Raw genomic sequence first — 25,502 nt, 5'->3', positions numbered from 1 at the left:
GCTCACTAAAGCAATTATATAAGTCAGCACTAAAAATTAAAAGCACTACACCCTCACTCCCCACTGGCCCTTGTTTTCAATTAAGGATTTCCCAATATTATTCTAGCATGTCCAAAGGTCAGTTGCCAATCTCCTCTCCGGTCCAGCTGGTGAATCTGGGAATCTTGAGGCAATGTTATAACTGTCTCATGTACACAGACAACCCTCTCCTCCTCCCACATAACACAAATACTTGCGAGAGATGCAGCTATTTAGCCAAACTGGAGGCTGAGCTCTCTCAACTCAGGACTGGCAAGACCAGACAGGAGGAGAAGGCAACTACACACACCACAAAACCAGCCTCACATAATGCTACCACTCCACTGAATCAAACACATAAACACACAAAGACATACTCGGAGGCTCTGAGTAAAATTTACCTAAACAGCAGAGGCCTCCAAAGCAGACACCCAAACAACTGCTACCTCAAGACACCCCACAAGCAACACATAAACCACAAAAGCAGTGTGCAAAGCAGTCACAGCCCTTAAGGCCAAATACAACACCAAACATACTTGTCATAGGTGACTCCATAGTCAGACACACTGACGTCCCACTCACCAGGCTGAACAAGGAGAGGGTCACAGTAAGCTGCCTATCGGGCGCTAGAATCCGCCACATAACACAAGCACTCGGGTCACTCCACAGCAAGTACAAATATGACACAGTCATTGTCCATGCTGGTGTGAACGACCTGAGACGTACCTCCCTGGATTGCATGAAAAGAGACATAGAGGAGCTCTCTGATTATGTAGCCCAGGCAGGTATGACCCTAACCCTGAGCAGTATCCTTCCTTCACCAAGAATGATGCCACAATATAGAGACAAGATGATCAGCTTTAACAATTGGCTTAATGTCTGGTGTCATTCAAAGGGGATCCAGTGTCTGTCTGCCTGGGATGACATGCTTGACAAGCCACGCTGCTTCAAGGGACGGCTTGCACCTGTCACCCTGGGATTCCGGATATTGGCTAAGGCTCTTGCCACCCCATAGTGCCTTTTTAGGCAAGGCTCAAATTCTAAACCTACCACCCTAGAAAACAAAAATGGGAAGAAATTGAGGGTAATGCTGCTCAATGCCAGAAGTCTAAATCTCAAAATGCACGCACTCGAGGCCCTTCTCAGTATGGAGAACATCGATGTCTGTGCTGTAACTGAAACCTGGTTCAAGGCTCCTGAGAGCACCCGGCACTATTAGGTTTTACCTCATATCATGCGTTCCGCCCCAAAACCCGGACCACTCCACAAAAGGAGGGGTGTATCCATATTCATAAAGGATACTCACACCTCCAGGTTGGTGGCAACGCATGAAGCTCGGAAACCATCCAGGTGCAACTAACAATAGGCAAAACTGCTCTACAAATTGTAGCATGCTACAGGCCACCCTCTCAAACTCAGGAACCCCACACAGCCTTCCTGAAGACACTGGAGGGTATAAATGTATCTCCAAACACCATCATATTGGGTGACTTCAACTACCGAATATAGACTGGGAACATTACTCAAGCCCTAACTTTCTAGCCCAACGGTTCCTGGAGTTCATAAATTCAAATGCCATGGAACAGCTAGTCACTGTTCCCACGAGAGGAGAAAATATACTAGATCTCATTGTCACAAACATGGGGACAAAATGCTCCACACCGAAGTATATCCCTCATTGGTGAGATCTGATCATAAACTAATCTCACTGGAAATCCACATGCCCGCCCCCCCCCAAACAAAAAGACCATAGTGAAGAACTTCTCTAAAGCAAACTTCACACTACTCAAGACTGGTGTGGTATCCTTCAAGGCCCCTGAGTCAGAGGAAACCACAACCCAAGCTGGAAGCCCTTACAAATGCCTTCTATGAACACCTCCAGGACTGCATGGATCAGGCAATCCCAAATAAAACCAAGACTCTTTCCACAAAGGGCAAACGTCCAGACTGGTGGACCCCAGCCATTAACAAACTTTACAATAAGAGGAGAAAGCTATTACATGATAGAACAAAATCCATAAAAGGGAAGTCACCCTGATCATTATTAGTAAAAAATACGAGCACTCATAAAATCAACTAAGGCCAATTTTGAGAGAAAAATTGCCATGGATTCAAAGGACAATCATAAGGCCTTTTTCAGCTATGTTAGGAACCTGGGTGGAAACTCACAGATATGCTCAGAATTAGTCCAAAATGATACAAAAATCACTGAACCCACAGACATTGCCAACATACTGGCAGACAGGTTCAGTGCAAACTTCACCCCTCTCCCCTAAAGGAGAGATAACTATCCCAGCCGAGTGTAGCCTCCCGGACATCTCAAATGCGCAGGTGAAAGCTGCTCTCTCTAAAGCTAAAAACACAGCATCAATGGGACCGGATGGTGTCCCCGGCTGTGTGCTACACGAGCTAAATGAGGAATTAAACCCGCACATAAGGCAGCTGTTTAATCTCAGCCTTACCACAGGATACGTGCCCAAGGAGTGGCGTGACGGCAACTGTGGTCCCACTCCACAAAGGTGGCCTCTACGGACCCTGGTAATTACCGCCCCATAAGCTTAACAAGTCTAGTCTGCAAAGCTATGGAGAGGATCATAATGGAGCTCATAAACAAAGATATAGGGGACTTGCAGACATTGGACCCGACCCAGTTTGGCTTTGTCAAGGGAAGATCATGCCTTTTGAACTTGGTCGACTTCTTCAAAATAGTCACCAAGGCCATTGATGAGGGAAAGGCAGTCCATACAGCCTACCTTGACCTTGCAAAGGCTTTCGACACAATACCCCACTCGGGTATTGTAGAAAAACTTACCAGCTTAAATGTAAACCCATATGTCACAAGATGGGTTGCAAACTGGCTTAAGGACAGAACCCACAGGGTTAGAGTTGCTGGCGCTGTGTCAGACTCCAAGCCGGTCACAAGTGGTGTCCCACAGGGCTCGGTCCTTGGCCCCCTATTGTTTGGCATCTACTTCTCAGAAGTACAGGCCAACATGGGAGGACTTTGGCTGACAAAGTTTGCAGATGACTGCAAACTGGGCCATAGTGGAAAGTGCATCGGACACTGATATCCTTCAGAAGGGACTCACGGAAACAGATAGCTGGTGCCAGAGCCATGGCCTGAAGTTAAACGCCAAAAATGTATAGTCATACCCTTCGGGAAAAACAAGGTAACCCCAAGCTACCATATAGGTGGCAATCCACTAAGCACAGAAGAGGTTATCAGGGACCTGGGGACCCAGGTTGACAGTGGCCTTTCTTTGACACTCACATTGCTAAAGTGGTTAGAAAGACCTTCTACATTGCCCACCTGATCATGAAGGGATTCACATCCAGATCTAGTGAGGTCATTGTTCCCCTGTACTCTTCACTTATCAGACCAATGATCGAGTACAATGCCCCATTCGGGATGTATCTCACCCGACATCTGCAGCAATTGGAGAGACCCCAAAAGTTCCTCACCAAAAGGATAAAGGGACTCCAAAATCTGTCATATGCTGCCAGATTGAAGAAACTCCAGCTCTATTCAGTCGCATACCGTCTGCTCAGAGGTGACATGTGCCTGACATACAAGGCCATGTCCAACCCGGAATTAATGGACATGCTCCACCTCAAAAATCCAAATCCACCAAAACCACTAGAGCAAGCGACTTAAACCTTAGCACGGATATAAATAGGACGTGCTGGAGGGATAGATTTATCACTCAGAGACTCCCTATGCTGTGGAATAAAATCCCGGTCCATGTGAGGCAGAGCACCTCGCTGACTCTGTTCAAGAGAAATCTAGACCTGTGGATGGGAGATCGTAGGTTTACCCCGGGAATCATCTCTGGGTCACTGCTGGACAGAGGCACAACAAACTAATGGGCACAGTATTTTTTCATATAAGGGGTGGCGTAAGCCACAATAATTTGGGCTAGGCTTATAAATGCCTTAGGGCAGATAGCCTAGTATAAACCTATGAACCTATGAACCTATGAACATGCTTACATCTCAACAGCAAACTACAAAATGGCAGTCAGGCTCACACATGCTCAGTATTTATGCACTTGTGCAAGCCTTTAGATAGCTTCTTAAAGGTATACATACATATTGATCTACAGCCTTCCTCTAATGAATTGTCCACGATATAATGACATTTGAAAAGAAACATGCAATTCTACAGACAATAAGAAATAAACACAGCATTCATGTCCTTATGTCCATGTTGCCATGTATCTGGAACATGGTCTGGAAATGCGACCTGATCTAGTGATATAGCAATCAGAATTGGGTTTAGCAACAGGGACAGTCGTTGGTGAACCACTTGCTTCAGGAGTTTTGGGATTCTTCTCAGGAACAGGGATATTTACTGGAACATCCTCTGAAACTGGAATGCTGGATAACTCACTTTGAGATATAGAGTCTTTCTTGCAGGTATGATACTGCAATACAGGTTCGGACACTGAGATCAAATGTTTCCAATTCCACCTAAATTCTGCTCGTTGCGATTACACAATGTACAATCTCAGCTCTGGATGTACACTTTTCACAACACCAATCCAATCAAAACCTTTGGACAGCTGCATCCTCACTACCTCCCCCTCTCATAATGGATTGAGCGGCTTGCCGGTCTTGTCAAAATAGGACTTCTGCTATAAGCGCTTCTTTAACAGATGGGCTTTCACTGATCTGTTGTTATTGACACACAAAACCAATAATGAACTACTAATTGGTAGTATGGTTCTGGTTTGTCTCAACAGATGTCTCTTTGCAGGTAAACCAAGATGTTTATCACAAGGAACATTTCTAAGATTCAAGAGATTCCAGAAAACATCACTATTGTCTCGTTTTGACTTCTCCAGTAATTGTTTTGCACTTTGAACTGCATGTTCTGCCAAACCATTTGACTGCAGATACTCAGGGCTACTCATGACATGAGTAAAGTCCCACTCATCAGCAAATCTTTTAAACTGCTGGCTTGTAAACTTGGTACCATTGTCAGAAATAACTTTGTGCAGGCTACCGTGGACTGCAAAATGATGCTTCATCTTAGTAATGACAGTGCTGGATGCTAGGTTAGGAAGTAGGTCAATCTCAAATCAATTGGAATAAGAGTCTACTAACACCAAGTAATGTTGACCATTCCACTTGAAAATGTCTGTAGCTACTGTGGTCCAAGGTAGTTCAGGAAACCTTTTTAGCTGAAGTGGTTCTTTCTGTTGATGTGGCTTAGTACTGTCACATACAGAACAAGGTAAGAGTACTCTCTCAATATCCTGTGACATAGAAGGCCAAAATACCTCGTTAGTCAGGTCTGACCATAAGCTAATCACCCTTAACATCCACATCCCACCCCCACCCCCCAGTAAAGAAACCACCATAAAAAACTTCTCCTAAGCCAACTTCATGCTACTCAAGTCAGAAGTGACAAACTTCATGACACCCATGCAGACGGGAACTGAAAGTTCAACTGCAGAATCCTACACTAAGGCACTGTACGAGCACATCCACTCATGCATGAATCGTGCCATCCCAAATAGAACCAAAATGCTCTCCTCCAAAAAAAGGAAGCCAATCTGGTGGTCCCCTGCCATAAACAAACTTTACAACAAAAGGAAGAAACTTTTGCAGAAAAGAGGACAATCCCAGGATGCAAAAAACTCCCTTACTAGCCTCAGTAAGAAACTGAGATGCCTCATAAAATCCTCCAAAGCTAGTTATGAAAATAAAATTGCCAAAGATTCCAAAGGCAACCACAAAGCATTCTATAACTATGTCAAGAATCTAAATGGCAATGCTCAGATCTGCTCTGAGCTAAAACAGAATGACATTAAATATACTGATCCGAAGGATATTGCCAATATCCTGGCAGATCGATTCAGTGCCAACTTCACCCCTCTCACCCCTAAATGGCCCATCTCAATACCAGAAGATTGCCAAATTCCAGTAATAACGGCCACACAGGTACAAAACGCACTCTCTAAAGCCAAGAATACAGCATCCATGGGACCAGATGACATCCCGGGCTGTGTACTACATGAACTACAATATGAACTGGCACCTCACCTAAGTGTCATGTTTAATCATAGCCTCACCTCAGGTTTCGTGCCCACTGAGTGGCGCAGAGCTACAGTTATCCCAATCTACAAGGGGGGATCCACCTTGGATCCCGGAAACTACCGTCCCATCAGTCTGACAAGCCTTATCTGCAAGTCCATGGAGCGTATTATCATGGAACTTATAAACAAAGACATTGGCAACCTTCAAACACTGGACCCCACCCAGTTTGGGTTTGTGAAGGGCCGATCTTGTCTCCTGAACCTGATTGACTTCTTTGAATCAGTCTCCAGAGCCATGGACAAGGGTAAGGTGGTCCACACAGCCTATCTAGACCTTGCCAAGGCCTTTGACACCATCCCCCACTCTGGAATCATAGATAAACTTACTAAGTTGGGCATTAATCCCTATGTCACCCAATGGGTTGCTAAATGGCTTACTGATAGAACCCACACTGTAAAAGTAGCTGACTCCAAATCCAGCTCCAGACAAGTGGAGTACCTCAGGGTTCAGTCCTGGGGCCGCTCTTGTTGGGCATCTACTTCTCTGAAGTACAGGTCAACACTAAGGGACTCTGGCTAACAAAGTTTGCAGATGACTGCAAACTGGGAGCCATTATTGAATCCCCAAATGATGTGGATACTCTACAAAAGGGCCTTACAGAAACAGATGCTTGGTGCCAGAGCCATGGGCTCAAGCTCAATGCCAATAAATGTATTGTTATCCCCTTTGGGAAAAAACATGTATCCATGAATTACCATATAGGTGGCAGTACACTAAACACAGAAAGTGTGATAAGAGACTTAGGGACACAGGTGGACAGTGGTCTCACCTTCGATAACCACATCGCCACAACAGTCAGGAAATCCTTCTATGTGGCACACCTCATCACGAAGGGCTTTTCATCCAGAAAAAAGGAGGTCATTGTCCCACTGTACTCATCCCTCATTAGACCCATTATAGAATACAACACCCCATTTGGTATGTACCTCTCAAGACATCTACAACAACTGGAAAGGCCTCAGAAATACCTCACTAAAAGAATCACAGGCCTAAAGCAGATGCCCTATGCTGACCACCTTAAAAAACTCCAGCTATACTCTGTCATATCGTCTACTCAGAGGCGATCTCTGCTTAACATACAAGGCCATGTCAAACCCAGAGCTGTTGGGCATGCTACACTTAAAGAAATCCCAATCCCTCAGAGCTACACACTCCAGGGATCTAAACCTTGTCATCACAATAAACAAAACATGCTGGAGGGATAGGTTCCTGACCCAGAGACTCCTCAGACTCTGGAATAGATTGCCCATACATGTCAAGCAGAGTGCCTCTTTGGACCTCTTCAAGAGGAACCTTGACGATTGGATGGGAGAAAGGAAATTCACCCCAGGGATCACGTCAGTCGCCCTGCTAGACAGGGGTCCAGGAAAGTAAATAATGTGGGAAGAAATAGCCAGGGAATTGTTATGGCTAGGCTTGTATAGGCCCTAGGGCTGATAGCCTAGTACCAACCTATGAACTAGTCCCCTCGCCCTTCTTTTGGTAGAATCAGTTCCTGCGTGGCCATAATGCAAAATGGTAATGTACTCTTGTTGCAATGATTTTGGAACAATCACTTCTGGACCTTCATGATGATACCATTGTCAAGCAAAATAATCTCATCTCTGTAAGGAAAATAAGGTTGCACTTCTACTGGTAAACAGGATTGCTTTGACAGCCATCCTCAACTAATAAAGTGGTTGAGCTTCTGAAGAACTGGAACTGTGGCTGCATTACTTTTAAGCTCATCAAGATGTACAGAAGAAAAAATTCTCACTTCTATGACTTCAGAATCAAGTTTCTCATTTTTATGTTGTACAGGGGTATTTCTGGGCTATCTAGATAAAGTATCAGCAAGATAAAGAAATAGACTTCTGTAGACAAGATTGAAATTATACTTCTGCAGTTTGAGCATCATGCTTTGCAATCTGGTAGGAGCTGTATGCACAGGCTTTCTCATAATAGTGACCTGTTTCAATTTGGATAGGTTTGCCATAAATATAATCACAGAACTTCAAACATGCAAACACAATTGCCAAGAGTTCTTTGCACATAGTGCATTTCAGTTTGGGTTAGAGTTCTGGACGCATAAGCTATTGGTCTACCCTCTCGAAGAATGACTACACCAAGACCAAACTTCAAAGCATCACAAGAAAGAGTACCTTTTTTTTAACGTCATAGTATCTGAGAGTTGGTGGACTGGCAAGTCTCTGTTTCAGGATATCAAATGCTTTCTGGTGGTGTTCTAACCATGACCAAGATGCATCTTTGCATGTCAGCTTTCTGAGCAGTGCTGAAAGTTGGCTCAAGTCTGGAATGAACTTGCCTAGATAGTTAACCATGCCAAGAAAATATTGTAGGGCTTGAACATTGTCTGGAACCGGCATCTTGAGAATAGCAGTCTGCTTTGAAGGATCTGGTTGTAAGCTGGAATTGGTAAATAAATGAGCAACCTAAGTAACTTCTTACACAGAAACATATCAAGATGGATAGCAGCAGTACAAAATATTAACAAACTGATTAACTGACAGACTACACAGACATACATGCTTACATCTCAACAGCTAATTACAAAATGGCAGTCAGGCTCGCATGTGCTCAGTATTTATACACTTGTACTAGCCCCTAGAAAGCTTCTTAAAGCTATGCATACATATTGATCTACAGAATCCTTGGATTATTCAACACAAATTCCCTCTCCTCAGGAAAATGTTTTCCCTGTAGAGGAGATAGTTTGTGCAGATTTCCCTATGGAAGAGGTATAATTTGGTAGAACTCTTCTGAAAATGGGAGAACATTTTAAGTGGGACACCTCCCACACTTTTTTTTAAACACCTTTATTTGAATTATCACTTGTGGCCATAGGCAAATTTACATTTATACAAAAGTAATCCCATTGTATTAAGTTAACATTAACAAACATACTTTATATCTATTGCTATATATCATATAACCTAAGCAACATTACATAAATTATTCAGTTCTTGCCCCTTTTTTATACAAGAAACATTTTATTAACCCATCACTTACAACATAAGTAATCATGCATTTATATAAATGAAAACGAACCACACCGACACAGTCCTAGTTGCAAACATTCATCACAAAGCATACTGACACTCCCAGTTGCAAACATTATACATCACTTATAATCTACCCAATCATTTTCAAACATTACATAGCTCATTTAAGACGCATTCTTTTAAACATCATTCCTTGCCTGTATGTATCGTTTCCGCAATTCCCATTTTTTCCTATGTAGTTTGCTCCTACACTTTTCTAAAGTTCTCAGTTCCAGTTGTTTTATTTCTGTTACTATATTCACTACTTCTGATATAGTTGGTTTAGATTTTGATTTCCATTTTCTTGCAATTGCCTTTTTTGCAACCACCATAATTAGACACAGCAAGGCCTCATCGCACCAATCCACCCACCCAGCATCTCTGACAGTGCATCCCACAGCGAATCCTTAAGTCCACCAATCCAGCATACTTCCAGAAAACATGTTCCCAATTAGCACTTTCTTCCCAGCCACGCCTCCAACATTTGCTGTCTACTTGAGGAATAATTCTCTGGAGTACACTTGGGGTGGAAAAATATCTATGTAAAAATTTCCAAGTAAACATCCTAAATCTTCTAGATTTTGTTGCATATTTGGGAGACATGCATATATCCTGCTATTGTTTCTTTGTGAATTGTTTATTCAATCTCTCTTCCCAATCCTTTCTAACCTCCTCAGATTGATTCTTGTAGCTGTCATGCAATATTTTAAATGCTCTACTAATTATTCCTTTTTTAATGGCAGCTTCTGTTCTAGATTCTATTAAAAACTCTACTAGTAGTGGTCTTTGATTTAGGGCCCCATATTTCTTTGTCTTTGCCTTTGCCTATACTCTGATATCAATCCTTGATAGGGAAGGCAATTTCTAACCTGCAGTTCAAATAAATTCTTGCCCTCTTTCCATTCTGTTACCTTTCCCCCTCTAGTTATTTGCTCCCAATACCTTGGTTTCTTTGCCAGTTTTCTCCAGTAAATTCCAGCCCCCTCTTGCCTATTGTCTATATCCTTAATTGTAGTCATCTCTGTAGGCAGAATCTCCTTTCTCCATTCCCATATTAGCTTAGTTCTTAGAATATTTTCTGCTACTTTATGGATAAAGTATTTTGTATGATTATTCATCATCCCTTTCCACTTTGAATTATGGTTTTCTGCTTGTGCTATGTATAGGATCTTTAACTATGTAGCTTTTGAAATACCCCTTCAAATTGGGTAATTTCAATCTGCCCTGTTGTACTGGAAGACTCAGTTTATCCCACTTGACTCTTGCCATCTTCCCCTCCCAGATAAAGTCCTTCAGCTCTTTAGTAATTGCTATCCACAAGTTCTCCATCAGTTGATAAAAATATGTCTGGCCTGTGTATATGACTAAAGGGACTAAAAACATTTTTACTGCTTGTATCTTACTATCCATATCCATATAACAAAACTTCAATTTTCTCAGTGTTTGTGTTATCTTTTGTTTAGTCTCTTCCCACATATCCTTAACCGCCACAACAGAGTCATTTTTAATCCATACTCCTAAATATTTCATTTTATCATGTCCCCATAAATATGGATATTGCTGGACCAATTCATATGTGTCTGTACACAATTTACCACTATTGCCTTTGTTTTAGCTTCATTAATTTTGTATCCCGAAAAAAAATTAAACTGTTTCAAAATGTTCCACAACACTGTAATGTCTCTTACTCATTTTATGAAGTATAAAGTAATATCATCTGCAAACAGAGAGCTTTTCTTGACTACCATACCAATTATACCCTTGAATTTGTGAGTCCGTTAGTGGTTCTAAATATAACACAAATAAATGGGAAAAAGGACACCCCTGCCTGGTTCCTCTGCTCAAGCAGAAATTATCAGAGAGGACCCACCCACTTTATTTTTTTTTGCCTCTGATGACTCGTATAGCCTCCTAAACAACCTTATAATTTTTTCAGGAAATGCAAATTCTTCCATTGCCCTGCTCATAAAGTCCCAACTTACTCTGTCAAATGCTTTCTCTGCATCAAGACCCACCAAATTATCAGAGAGGACCCACCCACTTTATTTTTTTGCCTCTGATGACTCGTATAGCCTCCTAAATAACCTTATAATTTTTTCAGGAAATGCAAATTCTTCCATTGCCCTGCTCATAAAGTCCCAACTTACTCTGTCAAATGCTTTCTCTGCATCAAGACCCACCAACACAATTGTATCGCCTTACATTCTGCTTCTGTCTAGATCATCACTGTTCTTTTAATGTTGTCAAATGTTTGCCTCCACTCCACAAAACTACATTGATCCATATCTATCAGTTTTAGCATTACTTTTGTCATTCTTTTAGCCATTATAGACATGAACACTTTATAGTCATGGTTTAGTATTGAAATAGGCCTGTATGAACCTGGGTCTATTGGATCTTTACATTCTTTAGGTATTACAGCTACCACTGCTTTCTTCCTAGATGTTGGTACTTCTCATCCTCCTCTTAAAATTCTGTTAAATAAAACTTTCCAGATCTTTCAGTCTTTTCCCTCCTAGCTTCCAAACATCCACAGGAAATACCATCTATTCCTGGGGACTTTCCTGTCGATTGGCCATACATCACAATTTTTATCTCTTCTCCCCCCCTATCCTAACCATTAGTAATTGGCTTCATCTACCTCTAACCTTGGCATGTTTAATTCTTCCATAAATATTTCCATTTGTATGTATTATTGATTTCCATATTTCTCTGCTTTATATAAACTTTCACAGAATTTCAAAATATTTTATATACCCCTACAGGATCTCTTGTTACCTTCCTTGTTATAGGTTGCCTAAACTTGATGACAGCCCTTTCTACTTTCTGTTGCCTAAGTCATTGTACTTTTCTGTCATTATCAAAACCAGTTGCTTAACAGCAGTCTTTCTAAATGCGTGATGGCTGGTCTGTGGAAAATTGTTTTACACAAAACTGATCCGTGGTGCAAAGAAGGTTGGAGACAACCGCTCTAGTTATTATCAAAAAAAAAGTTGCTTTCAGCAAATTTTCTAAACTCATGCATATTATCGATATAATCTGTTATTTTCTGCTTAGCATTCTGCAATTGATCCTTGTCTTGTTCTGTGAGCTTCTCCCTATTCTGAAATACTTCAACATTTGTGAGTCCCTCTAAATAATTCTTGTTACTTCTTAATCATAGCTCCTTTTCTATTGTTTCCACCCTATTTTTAAAATCCACCTTAATTTTATCCCACTCTGTAGCTATATTTTCAGAAGAAATTTCTATCCTCTCTAACAGATCCTGAATAATCAACACAAACGAACTCACACCGCTTATACTCCGATGCCAATCACCACTCCTTCCACGTACTGAATAGCACACCTCCGTAGACACAAAACTGTCCTTGTTCGATAGTTGAACAAAATCTTTTATTGTTTAAAATTTAAAACTTTAAATGCGCTTGTTTAAACATACATTTTTCGTCGGGACCTCTGTCCCAACTTCATCAGAAGTACAAACCTCCCCCTCTCTACGCTCCACTAATATATCTTCTCCACCCAGCTAATCTGTTAATTAATTAACTCCAATAAAGGTTTAGAATAACTGTCTTGGAAACAGTTTTAAAGTGACTATGTGCTAGGTTATTTGATTACAGTGAATCTCATACTTCAACTGTTCTTTTGTGTACACCATCTTTTATTTATTTTTTCTTGTTGTTTCTCTATATACTTATCACTAACTGTACTTGTGTGCATGTGTATTCAGTCACATTGTTGACCTAATTTTTCTTATGGGTTGAATTCTATTTGATTTAAATAGAATATAATAAAATAAAATAAAATAAAATAAAATAAAATAAAGTTAATGTTGATATCCGAACTATTTACAAAAAATCTATGTCTATATAAATCTAATTAATAAAATGTTCTTTTAACAGTGTTCTTTTAAGAAAGATTTTAGTACTTTCAAACAGTTTTTTTAAAAACAGTTTTATAAAATTGTTTAAATTATAAACTATAACGTACTAAAAAATTTTTTAAAAAACTAGATAATTTCTAATTTACATTTAAATTTGAATTTATATTTATGTTTGTATTTATGTTTATCTGTCCTGGTTTTTTAATCTCAAAATGCATTTCAGTGAACACACTTCATTAATACCTGGGGCCCTACATGCATTTGTTCTCAGTTGCCATAATAGCTCCCTTCTTTCTAAGGCAAGGCTGTCATTCCCTCCTCTATTGTCTGACACTATTTGATCTATGACCCTGAAATTAAATTTGTGGTTTGGGAACACGTCTATATGTCTAGCTAAAGCATTTTCCATTCTTTTTGCATTTATGTTGTAAATGTGTTCTTTAATTCTTTCTACTAATCTTCTGTCCGTTTTACCTATATAAAATGCTGTACATGAAGCGCACTTCGCTAGGTAAACCACTTGTTTACTATTGCAATTATATTTAACTTCTGAAAAATACTTTTTGCCATTTATGATAAAACTTTTACCTATGTCAATATATTTACAGCAGTTGCACATACAACACTTGTGCATCCCTGCTTGTGTTGTAAAAGTTTTATTCTTCCTTTGTAAAATTTCTTTCAAATTCATTCCTTTTTTGTATATCATCCTTGGTTTACATGGTAGCAGCTTGTTGAACAAATTATCATTCAACAAGTATTCCCAATTTTTTACCAAAATGTTGTATATTAATTTTGAGTCCAAATTGTACGTGCAAATAAAGTTGCAGCTTTGATTTACATTGTTGTCTGGTGTTTCTAATGTTGTCATCTCATATTGACTACCTACTTCTATATTTGTTTGTAAGACTTGACCCTCTATGTCTTTTAGCCTTAGCATGGGCACATATGTGCCCACACTCCTCTTATATTTAACTTCCATGAATATTTCATTTAAGAATTCAGGCGGGTAAGCCCTTTGTATGAAGAAGTTAAATATCCGCTCGCATTCTTCTTCAAATTCAGTGTCAATAGAGATCATCCGGGCTGCCCTTACGAGCTGTCCTTTCACAACCGATTTTTTCTGGTGCCTTGGGTGGCAACTCGTAAAATGCAGGTACATATTTGAGTACGTTTCTTTTCTATATATTTTCGATAAATAGCTTCTCTTTTCATAATCCTTTCTAAGAGAAACATCTAGATAGTCTATTCTGTCTCTGTCATATTTATATGTGAATTCTAAAAAATCTGTCGTGTTATTGAAACTTGCAAGGCAGCACTCCATTTCATCTTCTGTCCCTTGAAACAAGATGAAAATGTCATCCAGAAAACGTGTGTAAAATAACAATTTCTTTTTAAATTCGATTTTATTTAAAAGAAATGTCCTCTCCCAAAAAGCCATAACTAAGTTTGCGATGGCTCCACCACATGGTGAGCCCATCGCTACACCTACTTTTTGGTGATAAATAGTGTTGTTAAACATTATGTAGTTGTAAGACAATATTGTATCAATTAGTTCTTCGACCAGTGAAATTTCACTGTTAGGGGCGTTGTAGAGACATAACATGTTAGCAACCCATTCAATTGCTATCTGGTGTGGAATACACGAATATAAATCTTTCACGTCTATTGTCACAAAGAAAGATTGTGGGACAAATCTCAATCCATTAATTGATTTGAGAAATGACCATGAGTCCTTCTATATATAATATATATATATATTCTATATTAATTAGATTTATATAGACATAGATTTTTTGTAAATAGTTCGGATATCAACATTAACTTTATTTTATTTTATTTTATTTTATTTTATTTTATTTTATTATATTCTATTTAAATCAAATAGAATTCAACCCATAAGAAAAATTAGGTCAACAATGTGACTGAATACACATGCACACAAGTACAGTTAGTGATAAGTATATAGAGAAACAACAAGAAAAAATAAATAAAAGATGGTGTACACAAAAGAACAGTTGAAGTATGAGATTCACTGTAATCAAATAACCTAGCACATAGTCACTTTAAAACTGTTTCCAAGACAGTTATTCTAAACCTTTATTGGAGTTAATTAATTAACAGATTAGCTGGGTGGAGAAGATATATTAGTGGAGCGTAGAGAGGGGGAGGTTTGTACTTCTGATGAAGTTGGGACAGAGGTCCCGACGAAAAATGTATGTTTAAACAAGCGCATTTAAAGTTTTAAATTTTAAACAATAAAAGATTTTGTTCAACTATCGAACAAGGACAGTTTTGTGTCTACGGAGGTGTGCTATTCAGTACGTGGAAGGAGTGGTGATTGGCATCGGAGTATAAGCGGTGTGAGTTCGTTTGTGTTGGTGAAGTTGCTTATTTTCCTGATTTACGTTTGTTTTTGGTTATGGAGTCTTCACCGCTTAGCAGCCCGTTGCCGCCACATGAGAGTTCAAATCAGGAAGGAAACCTCACATTACTGATCGGTTTGCTAACGCAAAAGGTGGAAGCGTTAGCAGAAAAAGTTGATGCGGTTTCAAGGGTCCAAACTGGATTATGTCAACCTACAAGTGTGGAAAGCAGTTCTACGGTAATAAATACAATGAATGTATGCCCGAACAATGACAATTTAAGGAATGTTACTGCACCACTTAATCTGCAAAGACCTCAGCGTTTACCAGAAACAGTAAACGGTGATCGGCGGGAAGCCGACAATACTGCTACACTATCAACGCAAGCCCGTGAAACCAGAGACACTGCAACCGACCGTACCCGAAGTTCAGCACCAGGAAATTTAAATGCAAACTTCAACGCTTGGGTGAACAGACCATTCACTTTTGAAAGAAGTGTACACGCAGTGCCAAATACAACAAACGAAGAGGTAAGCGTGGACCTATCTGTTAAACTGAATGAATTTGATGATAAACTATTTAAAGTACGCAAATTGCAGTTAGAGATAGCGTACTTTAATGAATGCATTAATTTAAAAATTGTACCGAAAGGATTACGTCAATGGCAGTTTCCTTCAGGCTTAAGGGAAGGAACACAATTTTATACAGCCTTGACGAATCTCTTCAATAAGCATGGTTTAGAACTATTGGAGGTGCTTAGTGATCAGTACAAGTTAATTGTTGATATTTTACTAACCGAACTAGATGAACTGGATAAAATTATCAAAACTGACATCAATTTTCTTAGATATCAGTTTGAATATGAACGTTGCTTTAGCAGTATAGATGAACACATGCTAAAAATAAAGAACACAAAGGTAAAGAAAATAGCTCGAGATGTAAAGGAATATAAAGAAGGGAAAGCATACCCGAAACCACCAATGAGTCAAGGGATTTTAACCTTAGACACTGGGAATAGAATTGGTAACCCAGATGGGAATGTTGGCACTAATTTGACAGACCCAGTACAACAGTTAGAAGACATTGAGGGAGATGACCCAGAGGAATGTGTAGCTAGCACCAGTAATGGGCTACGACGGAGTGAAAGACTCAATCAAATCAATAGTAGAGCAAACAGTAACAATAATAATTCTAAAGCGAATTTCAATAGAAATGGTAATTCTGGGAATGTCAATGAAAAGAGTCAACAACAAAATTTTCAGAGAGTGAATTCTTATCAAAGGAAAAAGAACAACAAAACGAGGAACAAGAGGAAGAAATGGTAAATGTGTTAAGCACAGTAAACACCACAAGTAACCAACTTGAAATATTAAACAATTCAAGTGGCGACTTTAAAATTTACAATTACTCAAACATTACCATTCTCCCAGATGTTGTTGAGCTATTGTCAAAGGGACATACATTTGTCCCTTCAAAAACAATTGACTTAGCTCAAACAATATTAGATCTGAAATTGTTTTGCAGAAAAATAAACCTAACAGGGCTAATGGGAAACAACGCACAGAATAATTCTGATTTATACGTATCCAGCGTGTACAATCCTCCATTACATCCGTCAGTAGCATTATTTGAAAATGCAGCAGAACTGGATCTAAGGGACATGGTGAAATCTAACATCTACAAAAGAAAATACAATTTCAATATAAATAAGGAAGAGAAACAACAATTAGAATTTCTGTGCCAAGCCCCCATAAGAATCATGAAACCAGATAAAGGAGGTGGCTTGGTAATCATGTCACTCGAAAACTACAATAACAAAATGCTTTCAATTCTCGACAGTGATACATATGTAGAAGCATCGACCAACGAAATGAATGGAGCTTACAGAAAAATTCGGGCCTTTATAGAAGAAATATATATTGAGGCCAGAATTGATAGAGACACTTACCTGTATTTGCAACAATCATTTCCTAGAACACCCTACTTATTTGGAATACCGAAAATCCACAAAGGCCTTGATGATCCACCAATGAGACCACTGGTGGACGGCAGAAAAAGTTCGACATACACATGTGCAAAGGTCTTGGATAAAATCTTGAAAAAATATATATCAAAGGAGACACAGATCTCAAAGGACTCATGGTCATTTCTCAAATCAATTAATGGATTGAGATTTGTCCCACAATCTTTCTTTGTGACAATAGACGTGAAAGATTTATATTCGTGTATTCCACACCAGATAGCAATTGAATGGGTTGCTAACATGTTATGTCTCTACAACGCCCCTAACAGTGAAATTTCACTGGTCGAAGAACTAATTGATACAATATTGTCTTACAACTACATAATGTTCAACAACACTATTTATCACCAAAAAGTAGGTGTAGCAATGGGCTCACCATGTGGTGGAGCCATCGCAAACTTAGTTATGGCTTTTTGGGAGAGGACATTTCTTTTAAATAAAATCGAATTTAAAAAGAAATTGTTATTTTACACACGTTTTCTGGATGACATTTTCATCTTGTTTCAAGGGACAGAAGATGAAATGGAGTGCTGCCTTGCAAGTTTTAATAACACAACAGATTTCTTAGAATTCACATATAAATATGACAGAGACAGAATAGACTATCTAGATGTTTCTCTTAGAAAGGATTATGAAAAGAGAAACTATCTATCGAAAATATACAGAAAAGAAACGTACTCAAATATGTACCTGCATTTTACGAGTTGCCACCCAATGCACCAGAAAAAATCGGTTGTGAAAGGACAGCTCGTAAGGGCAGCCCGGATGATCTCTATTGACACTGAATTTGAAGAAGAATGTGAGCGGATATTTAACTTCTTCATACAAAGGGCTTACCCGCCTGAATTCTTAAATGAAATATTCATGGAAGTTAAATATAAGAGGAGTGTGGGCACATATGTGCCCATGCTAAAACTAAAAGACACAGAGGGTCAAGTCTTGCAAACAAATATAGAAGTAGGTAGTCAATATGAGATGATAACATTAGAAACATCAGACAACAATGTAAGTCAAAGCTGCAACTTTATTTGCACGTACAATTTGGACTCAAAATTAATATACAACATTTTGGTAAAAAATTGGGAATACTTGTTGAATGATAATTTGTTCAACAAGCTGCTACCATGTAAACCAAGGATGATATACAAAAAAGGAATGAATTTGAAAGAAATTTTACAAAGGAAGAACAAAACTTTCACAACACAAGCAGGGATGCACAAGTGTTGTATGTGCAACTGCTGTAAATATATTGATATAGGTAAAAATTTTATCATAAATGGCAAAAAGTATTTTTCAGAAGTTAAATATAACTGCAATAGTAAACAAGTGGTTTACCTAGCGAAGTGCGCCTTATGTAGCGCATTTTATATAGGTAAAACGGACAGAAGATTGGTAGAAAGAATTAAAGAACACATTTACAACATAAATGCAAAAAGAATGGAAAATGCTTTAGCTAGACATATAGACGTGTTCCCAAACCACAAATTTAATTTCAGGGTCATAGATCAAATAGTGTCAGACAATAGAGGAGGGAATGACAGCCTTGCCTTAGAAAGAAGGGAGCTATTATGGCAACTGAGAACAAATGCATGTAGGGCCCCAGGTATTAATGAAGTGTGTTCACTGAAATGCATTTTGAGATTAAAAAACCAGGACAGATAAACATAAATACAAACATAAATATAAATTCAAATTTAAATGTAAATTAGAAATTTTCTAGTTTTTTAAAAAAAATTTTTAGTACGTTATAGTTTATAATTTAAACAATTTTATAAAACTGTTTTTAAAAAAACTGTTTGAAAGTAATAAAATCTTTCTTAAAAGAACACTGTTAAAAGAACATTTTATTAATTAGATTTATATAGACATAGATTTTTTTGTAAATAGTTCGGATATCAACATTAACTTTATTTTATTTTATTTTATTTTATTTTATTTTATTTTATTATATTCTATTTAAATCAAATAGAATTCAACCCATAAGAAAAATTAGGTCAACAATGTGACTGAATACACATGCACACAAGTACAGTTAGTGATAAGTATATAGAGAAACAACAAGAAAAAATAAATAAAAGATGGTGTACACAAAAGAACAGTTGAAGTATGAGATTCACTGTAATCAAATAACCTAGCACATAGTCACTTTAAAACTGTTTCCAAGACAGTTATTCTAAACCTTTATTGGAGTTAATTAATTAACAGATTAGCTGGGTGGAGAAGATATATTAGTGGAGCGTAGAGAGGGGGAGGTTTGTACTTCTGATGAAGTTGGGACAGAGGTCCCGACGAAAAATGTATGTTTAAACAAGCGCATTTAAAGTTTTAAATTTTAAACAATAAAAGATTTTGTTCAACTATCGAACAAGGACAGTTTTGTGTCTACGGAGGTGTGCTATTCAGTACGTGGAAGGAGTGGTGATTGGCATCGGAGTATAAGCGGTGTGAGTTCGTTTGTGTTGGTGAAGTTGCTTATTTTCCTGAGATCCTGAATAGTCCCCACTACCCACTCCTTAAATTCCACTCTTTTTAACAAATAGTGCGAAAGTGTCAGTGTCTCACTTTTATTTCATTACCCTGTGTTTTTATTTTGGTTATTATTGGTGCATGATCTGAAATGTTTTTGGGTGGGTGTCACGACCCTCCGTTTAATGCACATATTCCTGTGAAATGTAAATTCTGTCTAGCCTAGCCCAGTTTTTAATTTTTGAGGAATATGTAAATTCATTCTGAACCCCTATTACTGAATTCATATCTTCCATGCCAAATATTTTCATAAATGTCTTCCAAAATCTACCCTCCTTTGTTATACTTTCCTTTCTGGGCCCTCCAGACACATCTTCACTTTTGCAAATCACATTCCAGTCCCCAACTATAAGTAATATTCTTTGCTGAAAACTGATTATTTCTCCCAGAATTTTCTTAAGCTCCATTATAGCAGTTTTAGGTAGAAAGTAAATGTAATGCTCCTCCCTAGCCAGTAGCCCCTTTGCACTACAAATCTGACGTTATTATCTTTTATTTTCTTCTATCACTATTGGAGCTCCTCTTGCAGTTAATATAAGTATTACTCTTTTCCTTTGTGCCAGGTATTCCGCTGAATAACCATCCTGAAAAACCTTTCTTTATCAAAGTCACATGTTCAGTTCTTTGTGCGTGTCTCCCATAACATTGCTACTTGCACTCTACATTTTATAACTATATTTCAACACACTTTCTTTTTTGTATTTATCTGAGACCGTCGATATTTAATTTAAAGACATTACAGAAAGCATCATTGCATTTAAAAAGTTATTATTCTCACCTTTTAAGTACACTTTTTTTATTAAATGTCTAGTTCCAGCTTTTGTGTTACATGCCTACACTCTGACAGGCTGAACTTTTATATAGTTGTTTCTTGCTATATCCATTTGAGCCTATGTAACATCTTACAAAACTTTGTTTTATTGAATGCCCTCAAAAAAAAAAAAAAAAAAAACACACCCAATACCCCCTAAAACCTGTTAGTTTAATACCAACATACAAAACTATATACATCTTCAAATACTGAAGTTTTACCCTCCTAATAGGAACAAAAGTCCCAAACTGACAGCCACACTTACAGACTTCAGTTAACCTAAAAGGAAGGTTAAACATGGTAAGACACATGGTGCAGTCTGTGCTTCTACCAAGTGATAATTGGTTTTACCTCCCAAATTTCTGGTGTTCACAAAAGATAGTATAAGCTTCTACAAGTTGATTTCCCTAGCCCCTCTGAAGTTCCACTAGTGCATCCTGTATTTCTGGATGCCTTTCACAATGCAACTCAAACCCCAGACTCTCAGGCCCCAGCTCCCAAGAAGCCAGACAGTGTCTGCAAGGTCCCTAAGAATTGTAAATTCCTCTTTAGGTGTCCTGCTGCAGACCCAGTAGTAATTTCTATAGGTATAGATAAACCATTAAGGATGTTTCCTTCTACCACCCTTCTCCCATCTGACAACCCTTGAGAGACTGGGGAAAAAGGTCTATACTTCAGCAACCTTGGCTTTCAGTGCCATCAGTTATTAGACATATACGACTAAGTACTTCTTAGAGCTTTTGTCTCAGGCATCAAGTGCCATTGCAGATCTTCCAGATGCTGAAGGAAAAGCCTTGGCTTTGTATCTTGGGAGCTTCCTCCCAAGTGGGAAGACACTCCATTAAATGCAGGCATGATGCTGCAGAGGCTTGTGCCATGGCAGCTGCTACTGGTTCAGTTCTCAGTTGATTTTCCCTGGCTTAGGCTGCAGTTCCTGCAGGATGAATTCAAATATAAATTAATGGATGCACTATTAGATAATTCAGCCTTATTTGGTCCAGCAGCAGCTTCTCTATTTATGTCCCTAAAGGAAAAAAATTAAGGAACTTAAGGAGTTGAAACATAACCTGGTTTCTCCTCTGCCCAGGTTTCATAGGAATTTCCCATCTAAACTGGTTTTCATCCATAGCTGCACTCAGCATTGGTCCAGTAAGTCTTTCAGAAGAGGTAAGAGACAACAGAAGGCTAGGGGTTCACAAGCACCCTCACAGCAAGGGCAGTCCTTTCCTGACAAAGCAGGGAGTCTGTGACTACCCTGCAGATGTCTCCTTTTCTGTGTTTCCATTCGCCTTTTAAACACAGGGTCTGGGAAAGCATCACCCAAGACATCTGGGTTTTTTCCATAATCAAAAAAGATTACTTCATGGTTTGGCACTCTACCCCCCCCCCTTCATGGGCATCCCTCAACCCCCCCCCCCCTGAGACCAGCTGCACCACTTCCCAAAGCTCCTTTGGAAGCTTTGCCAACAGGGCCCCATTCAAAAGGTTCCTCAAACCTCAAGAAGGAAAGGCTTTTATTCAGTAATATTCCTAGTGCCCAGAAGGATGGCCCCTGGAGACCAGTCCTGGATTTATCCCATCTCAACACCTTCTTAAAGGTTCCTTCCTTCAGAATGTTGATATTCCTAAGTCTATGTCCTCTTATCCTTCAACAAGGATACGTGGCATCTCTAGATATAAATGATGCTTACCTTCACATTCCCATTCAACCCATGTTCAGGAAATTCTTACATTTTTCTGTGGGTTCCTGACATTTTCAATTCTGTGCCATTCCCTTTGGTCTTTCTACAGCTCTGAGGGTATTCACAAAATGCCTGGCTCCAGTGATTGCACATTGCAGGCTTTTGGGTATCCAGAGTTTTCCATATGTGGATGACCCCTCTTACAAGCTGTAACTTCTCACACTCTAAAATCTGGAGACCACCATTTCCCTCCTTGAAAAACTGGGGTTCACCATCAACTTCAGGAAGTCGGTCCTCACCCCTTCACAGGTCCACATTTTTCTGAGTTGTCGAATCCAGACAGACATAATGAAAGTGTCACTTCAACCTCAGAAAGTGCAGGACCTTCGGTCCTTTCACTCCCTTCTCCCCTTGACTCACATCATGGCCAGGCAGTTCCTCAGGGTGCTGGGATTCATGGCTTCAACCATTCCCATGGTGCCAATGGCAAAAGTCCACATGAGGAAATTCCAGTGGTTCTTCAGAGCTGTGTGGACCCAGCATTCTCACCCACTAGAATACAAAGTCCACCTCATTCCTTGTCTAAAGAGGGAAATAACTGCTCTGGTGGATCCAACAGATGGACCTAAATCCAGGACTACCTTTGCATCCTCTCACTGCAGTCCTAGAACTTTACACAGCTGCATCAGATGTGGGCCAGGGGACAGCCTTGAGCAAATGTACAGTTCAGAGAATTTGGTCTCCCTTCCAGAAAGCAGAACACATCAACATCAGGGAAATGCAAGCATTGCTACTAGCTCTACAAGCATTTCACCCTTTTCTTTGCCCAGGCCCTCTCCAACTGTTGAAAGACAACATGACAGTTCTCTTTTATATGAACAAGCTGAGTATACCAGATCCCATCTCCTTTGCAGGTTGGCTCGTCTGGTATGGGAATTCCTTGCCTAATACCACATGACTATTCAGGCGGTCGAGTGGCCTCCAAAAGACATGCATAAATGGGCGTGCCTTCGCTGAAGGTTGGGCGTCGGGCTGGTAACTCGGCACCATAAAAATCGACTGCCAATCATTAGCGGACCAGAGATCTGTTGTGGCGACCCCTAACCAGGAAAAGCCAAAAAGACAAACAATTCAGGCAGTGTACATTCCCTCCAACCAGAATCTTGTGGCAGACTCCCTGACTCAATCCCATGAATGGATGCTTCATAGGGATGTGTTCCTTGACATAGTCCACCAATGAGGTATTCCTCAAATAGATTTATTTGCCTCCCCCTTGAACAGACAACTTCCAAAATTTTGTGCCAGAGTCCCAAGTCGTCTGATTTGGAAAGTAGCTGCCTCTCCTTTTCTTGGAAGGAGATGTTTCTGTATGCATCCCCCCAATCTAATACCAAAGGTCCTGTTTAAGATTCGACAGGACCAACCAAAATCTTGCTGGAGACTCCCTTTTGGCCAAGACAGCATTGGTTTCCCCTCCTTCTGCATTTAGCCAAGTGCCATCACCACAAGTTACCCCACAGAGTGGACCTTCTCACACAAATCAAAGGATCCCTTATACATCCACACCTGTCAACACTACAGCTGATACTGTGGGTGATAGGATTCTAATTCATTTCAGACACCTATTCTAAGTGGACTTTTTCTAAGAGGCCAGAAAATCCAATACTAGAAAATCTTCCATTTCCAAATGGAAAAGATTTTCACTATGGTGTCTTTGTAAGAACCAAGACCCACTGACAGTAGGAATCCCAGTGGTTCTGTCTGTCTTGTGTGAATTGCTCTCAGCTGGCTTGGCATATTCTTCTGTCAAAGCACACATCAGCTATTTCTGCTTGCCTGCAACTGTGTCCCTCTCTAGCATTCAGATTTGAGGTGAAACAATTCCTTAAGGGAGTTCTTCACATTAGGCCTCCCAGAAAACCTATTCCTCCTCCTTGGGACCTTAATTTTGTTCTAGAAAAATTGACCCTGGCCCCTTTTGAGCCTCATCTTTAGCCTCCCTTAAACACTGCTCTTGGAAAACTGTTTTATTAGTGGCCTTGACTTCAGCTAGAAGGGTGTTGGAGCTGCAAGCCCTTATGGCTGTACCCCTTTCTTAGTCTTTCATAAGGACAGGGTATACTTGAGAACAAATCCTTCTTTTATGCCAATAGTGGTTAATGAGTTATCCCTTAACCAATCCATTCAATTACCAACCTTCTTCCCTTTCCCCCAAAATCACAGTGAGAAGGTACTGCACATTCCTTAGATGTACATAGACAACTTAGCTTTTACCTGGTCAAGACTAAAGCTACCAGTAAATCTGATCAGCTATTTCTGAACTTTCATTCCAGGGCTCTGGGTTTACTCGTTTCCATGCAGACTATTTCTTCTTGGATTTCAAAGACTATTTGCCTTTGTTACACGCTCCATGGAAAGAGCCTCTTTTCACCTGTGAAGGCCCATTCTACCAGGCCTCTGGCTTCCTCTAAGGCATTCTTCCAGGGCTTAGATAACAGTGCCATCCTTGAAGCAGCCACCTGGTCTTCTGTTCATACCTTTACCAAACATTACAAACTGGGATGGCTTCTCCAGACCCAGAGCCAGATTTGCTAAAGCCATTTTACATGGCTTCATTGAGAGCTCCACTGCTCCTTCCTTCCTTCTTAAGCTTTGGCACTCCCTCAGGTTAAGAATACTGCAGCAAATGGATAGAAGGATATAGAAAACTTGTGAAAAATCGTACCATAACTGTAGATGTCCATCTTCACTGCTATAGTATTCTATCCCACCCTCCTTTCCCCCAGTTTGTTCTTTTGCTTGGATATACTGACCATTCATATCCTTAGTCTGGCAGTCCTTCTGGGGCATTCAGTTTTGAGGATGGTACGTGTGTAAGTCGCTTTTATGGACTACGTCCGACTGCAGCCTGCATGCGATGTCAGACATACCCTAGAGTAGTATAAAACTTTTGTATACTGGCTGACATCAGGTCGCCTTCTGGCAGGAGATCCCTCAGGTTAAGAATACTGCAGCACTGAAGAGAAGGACATCTAAGGTTATAGTAAGAT

This window comes from Protopterus annectens, chromosome 12.part0 (assembly GCF_019279795.1).
Source record: "Protopterus annectens isolate FY-2018-M chromosome 12.part0, PAN1.0, whole genome shotgun sequence".
NCBI lineage: Eukaryota > Metazoa > Chordata > Ceratodontiformes > Protopteridae > Protopterus > Protopterus annectens.
Note: the sequence above shows the minus strand (reverse complement) of the source record.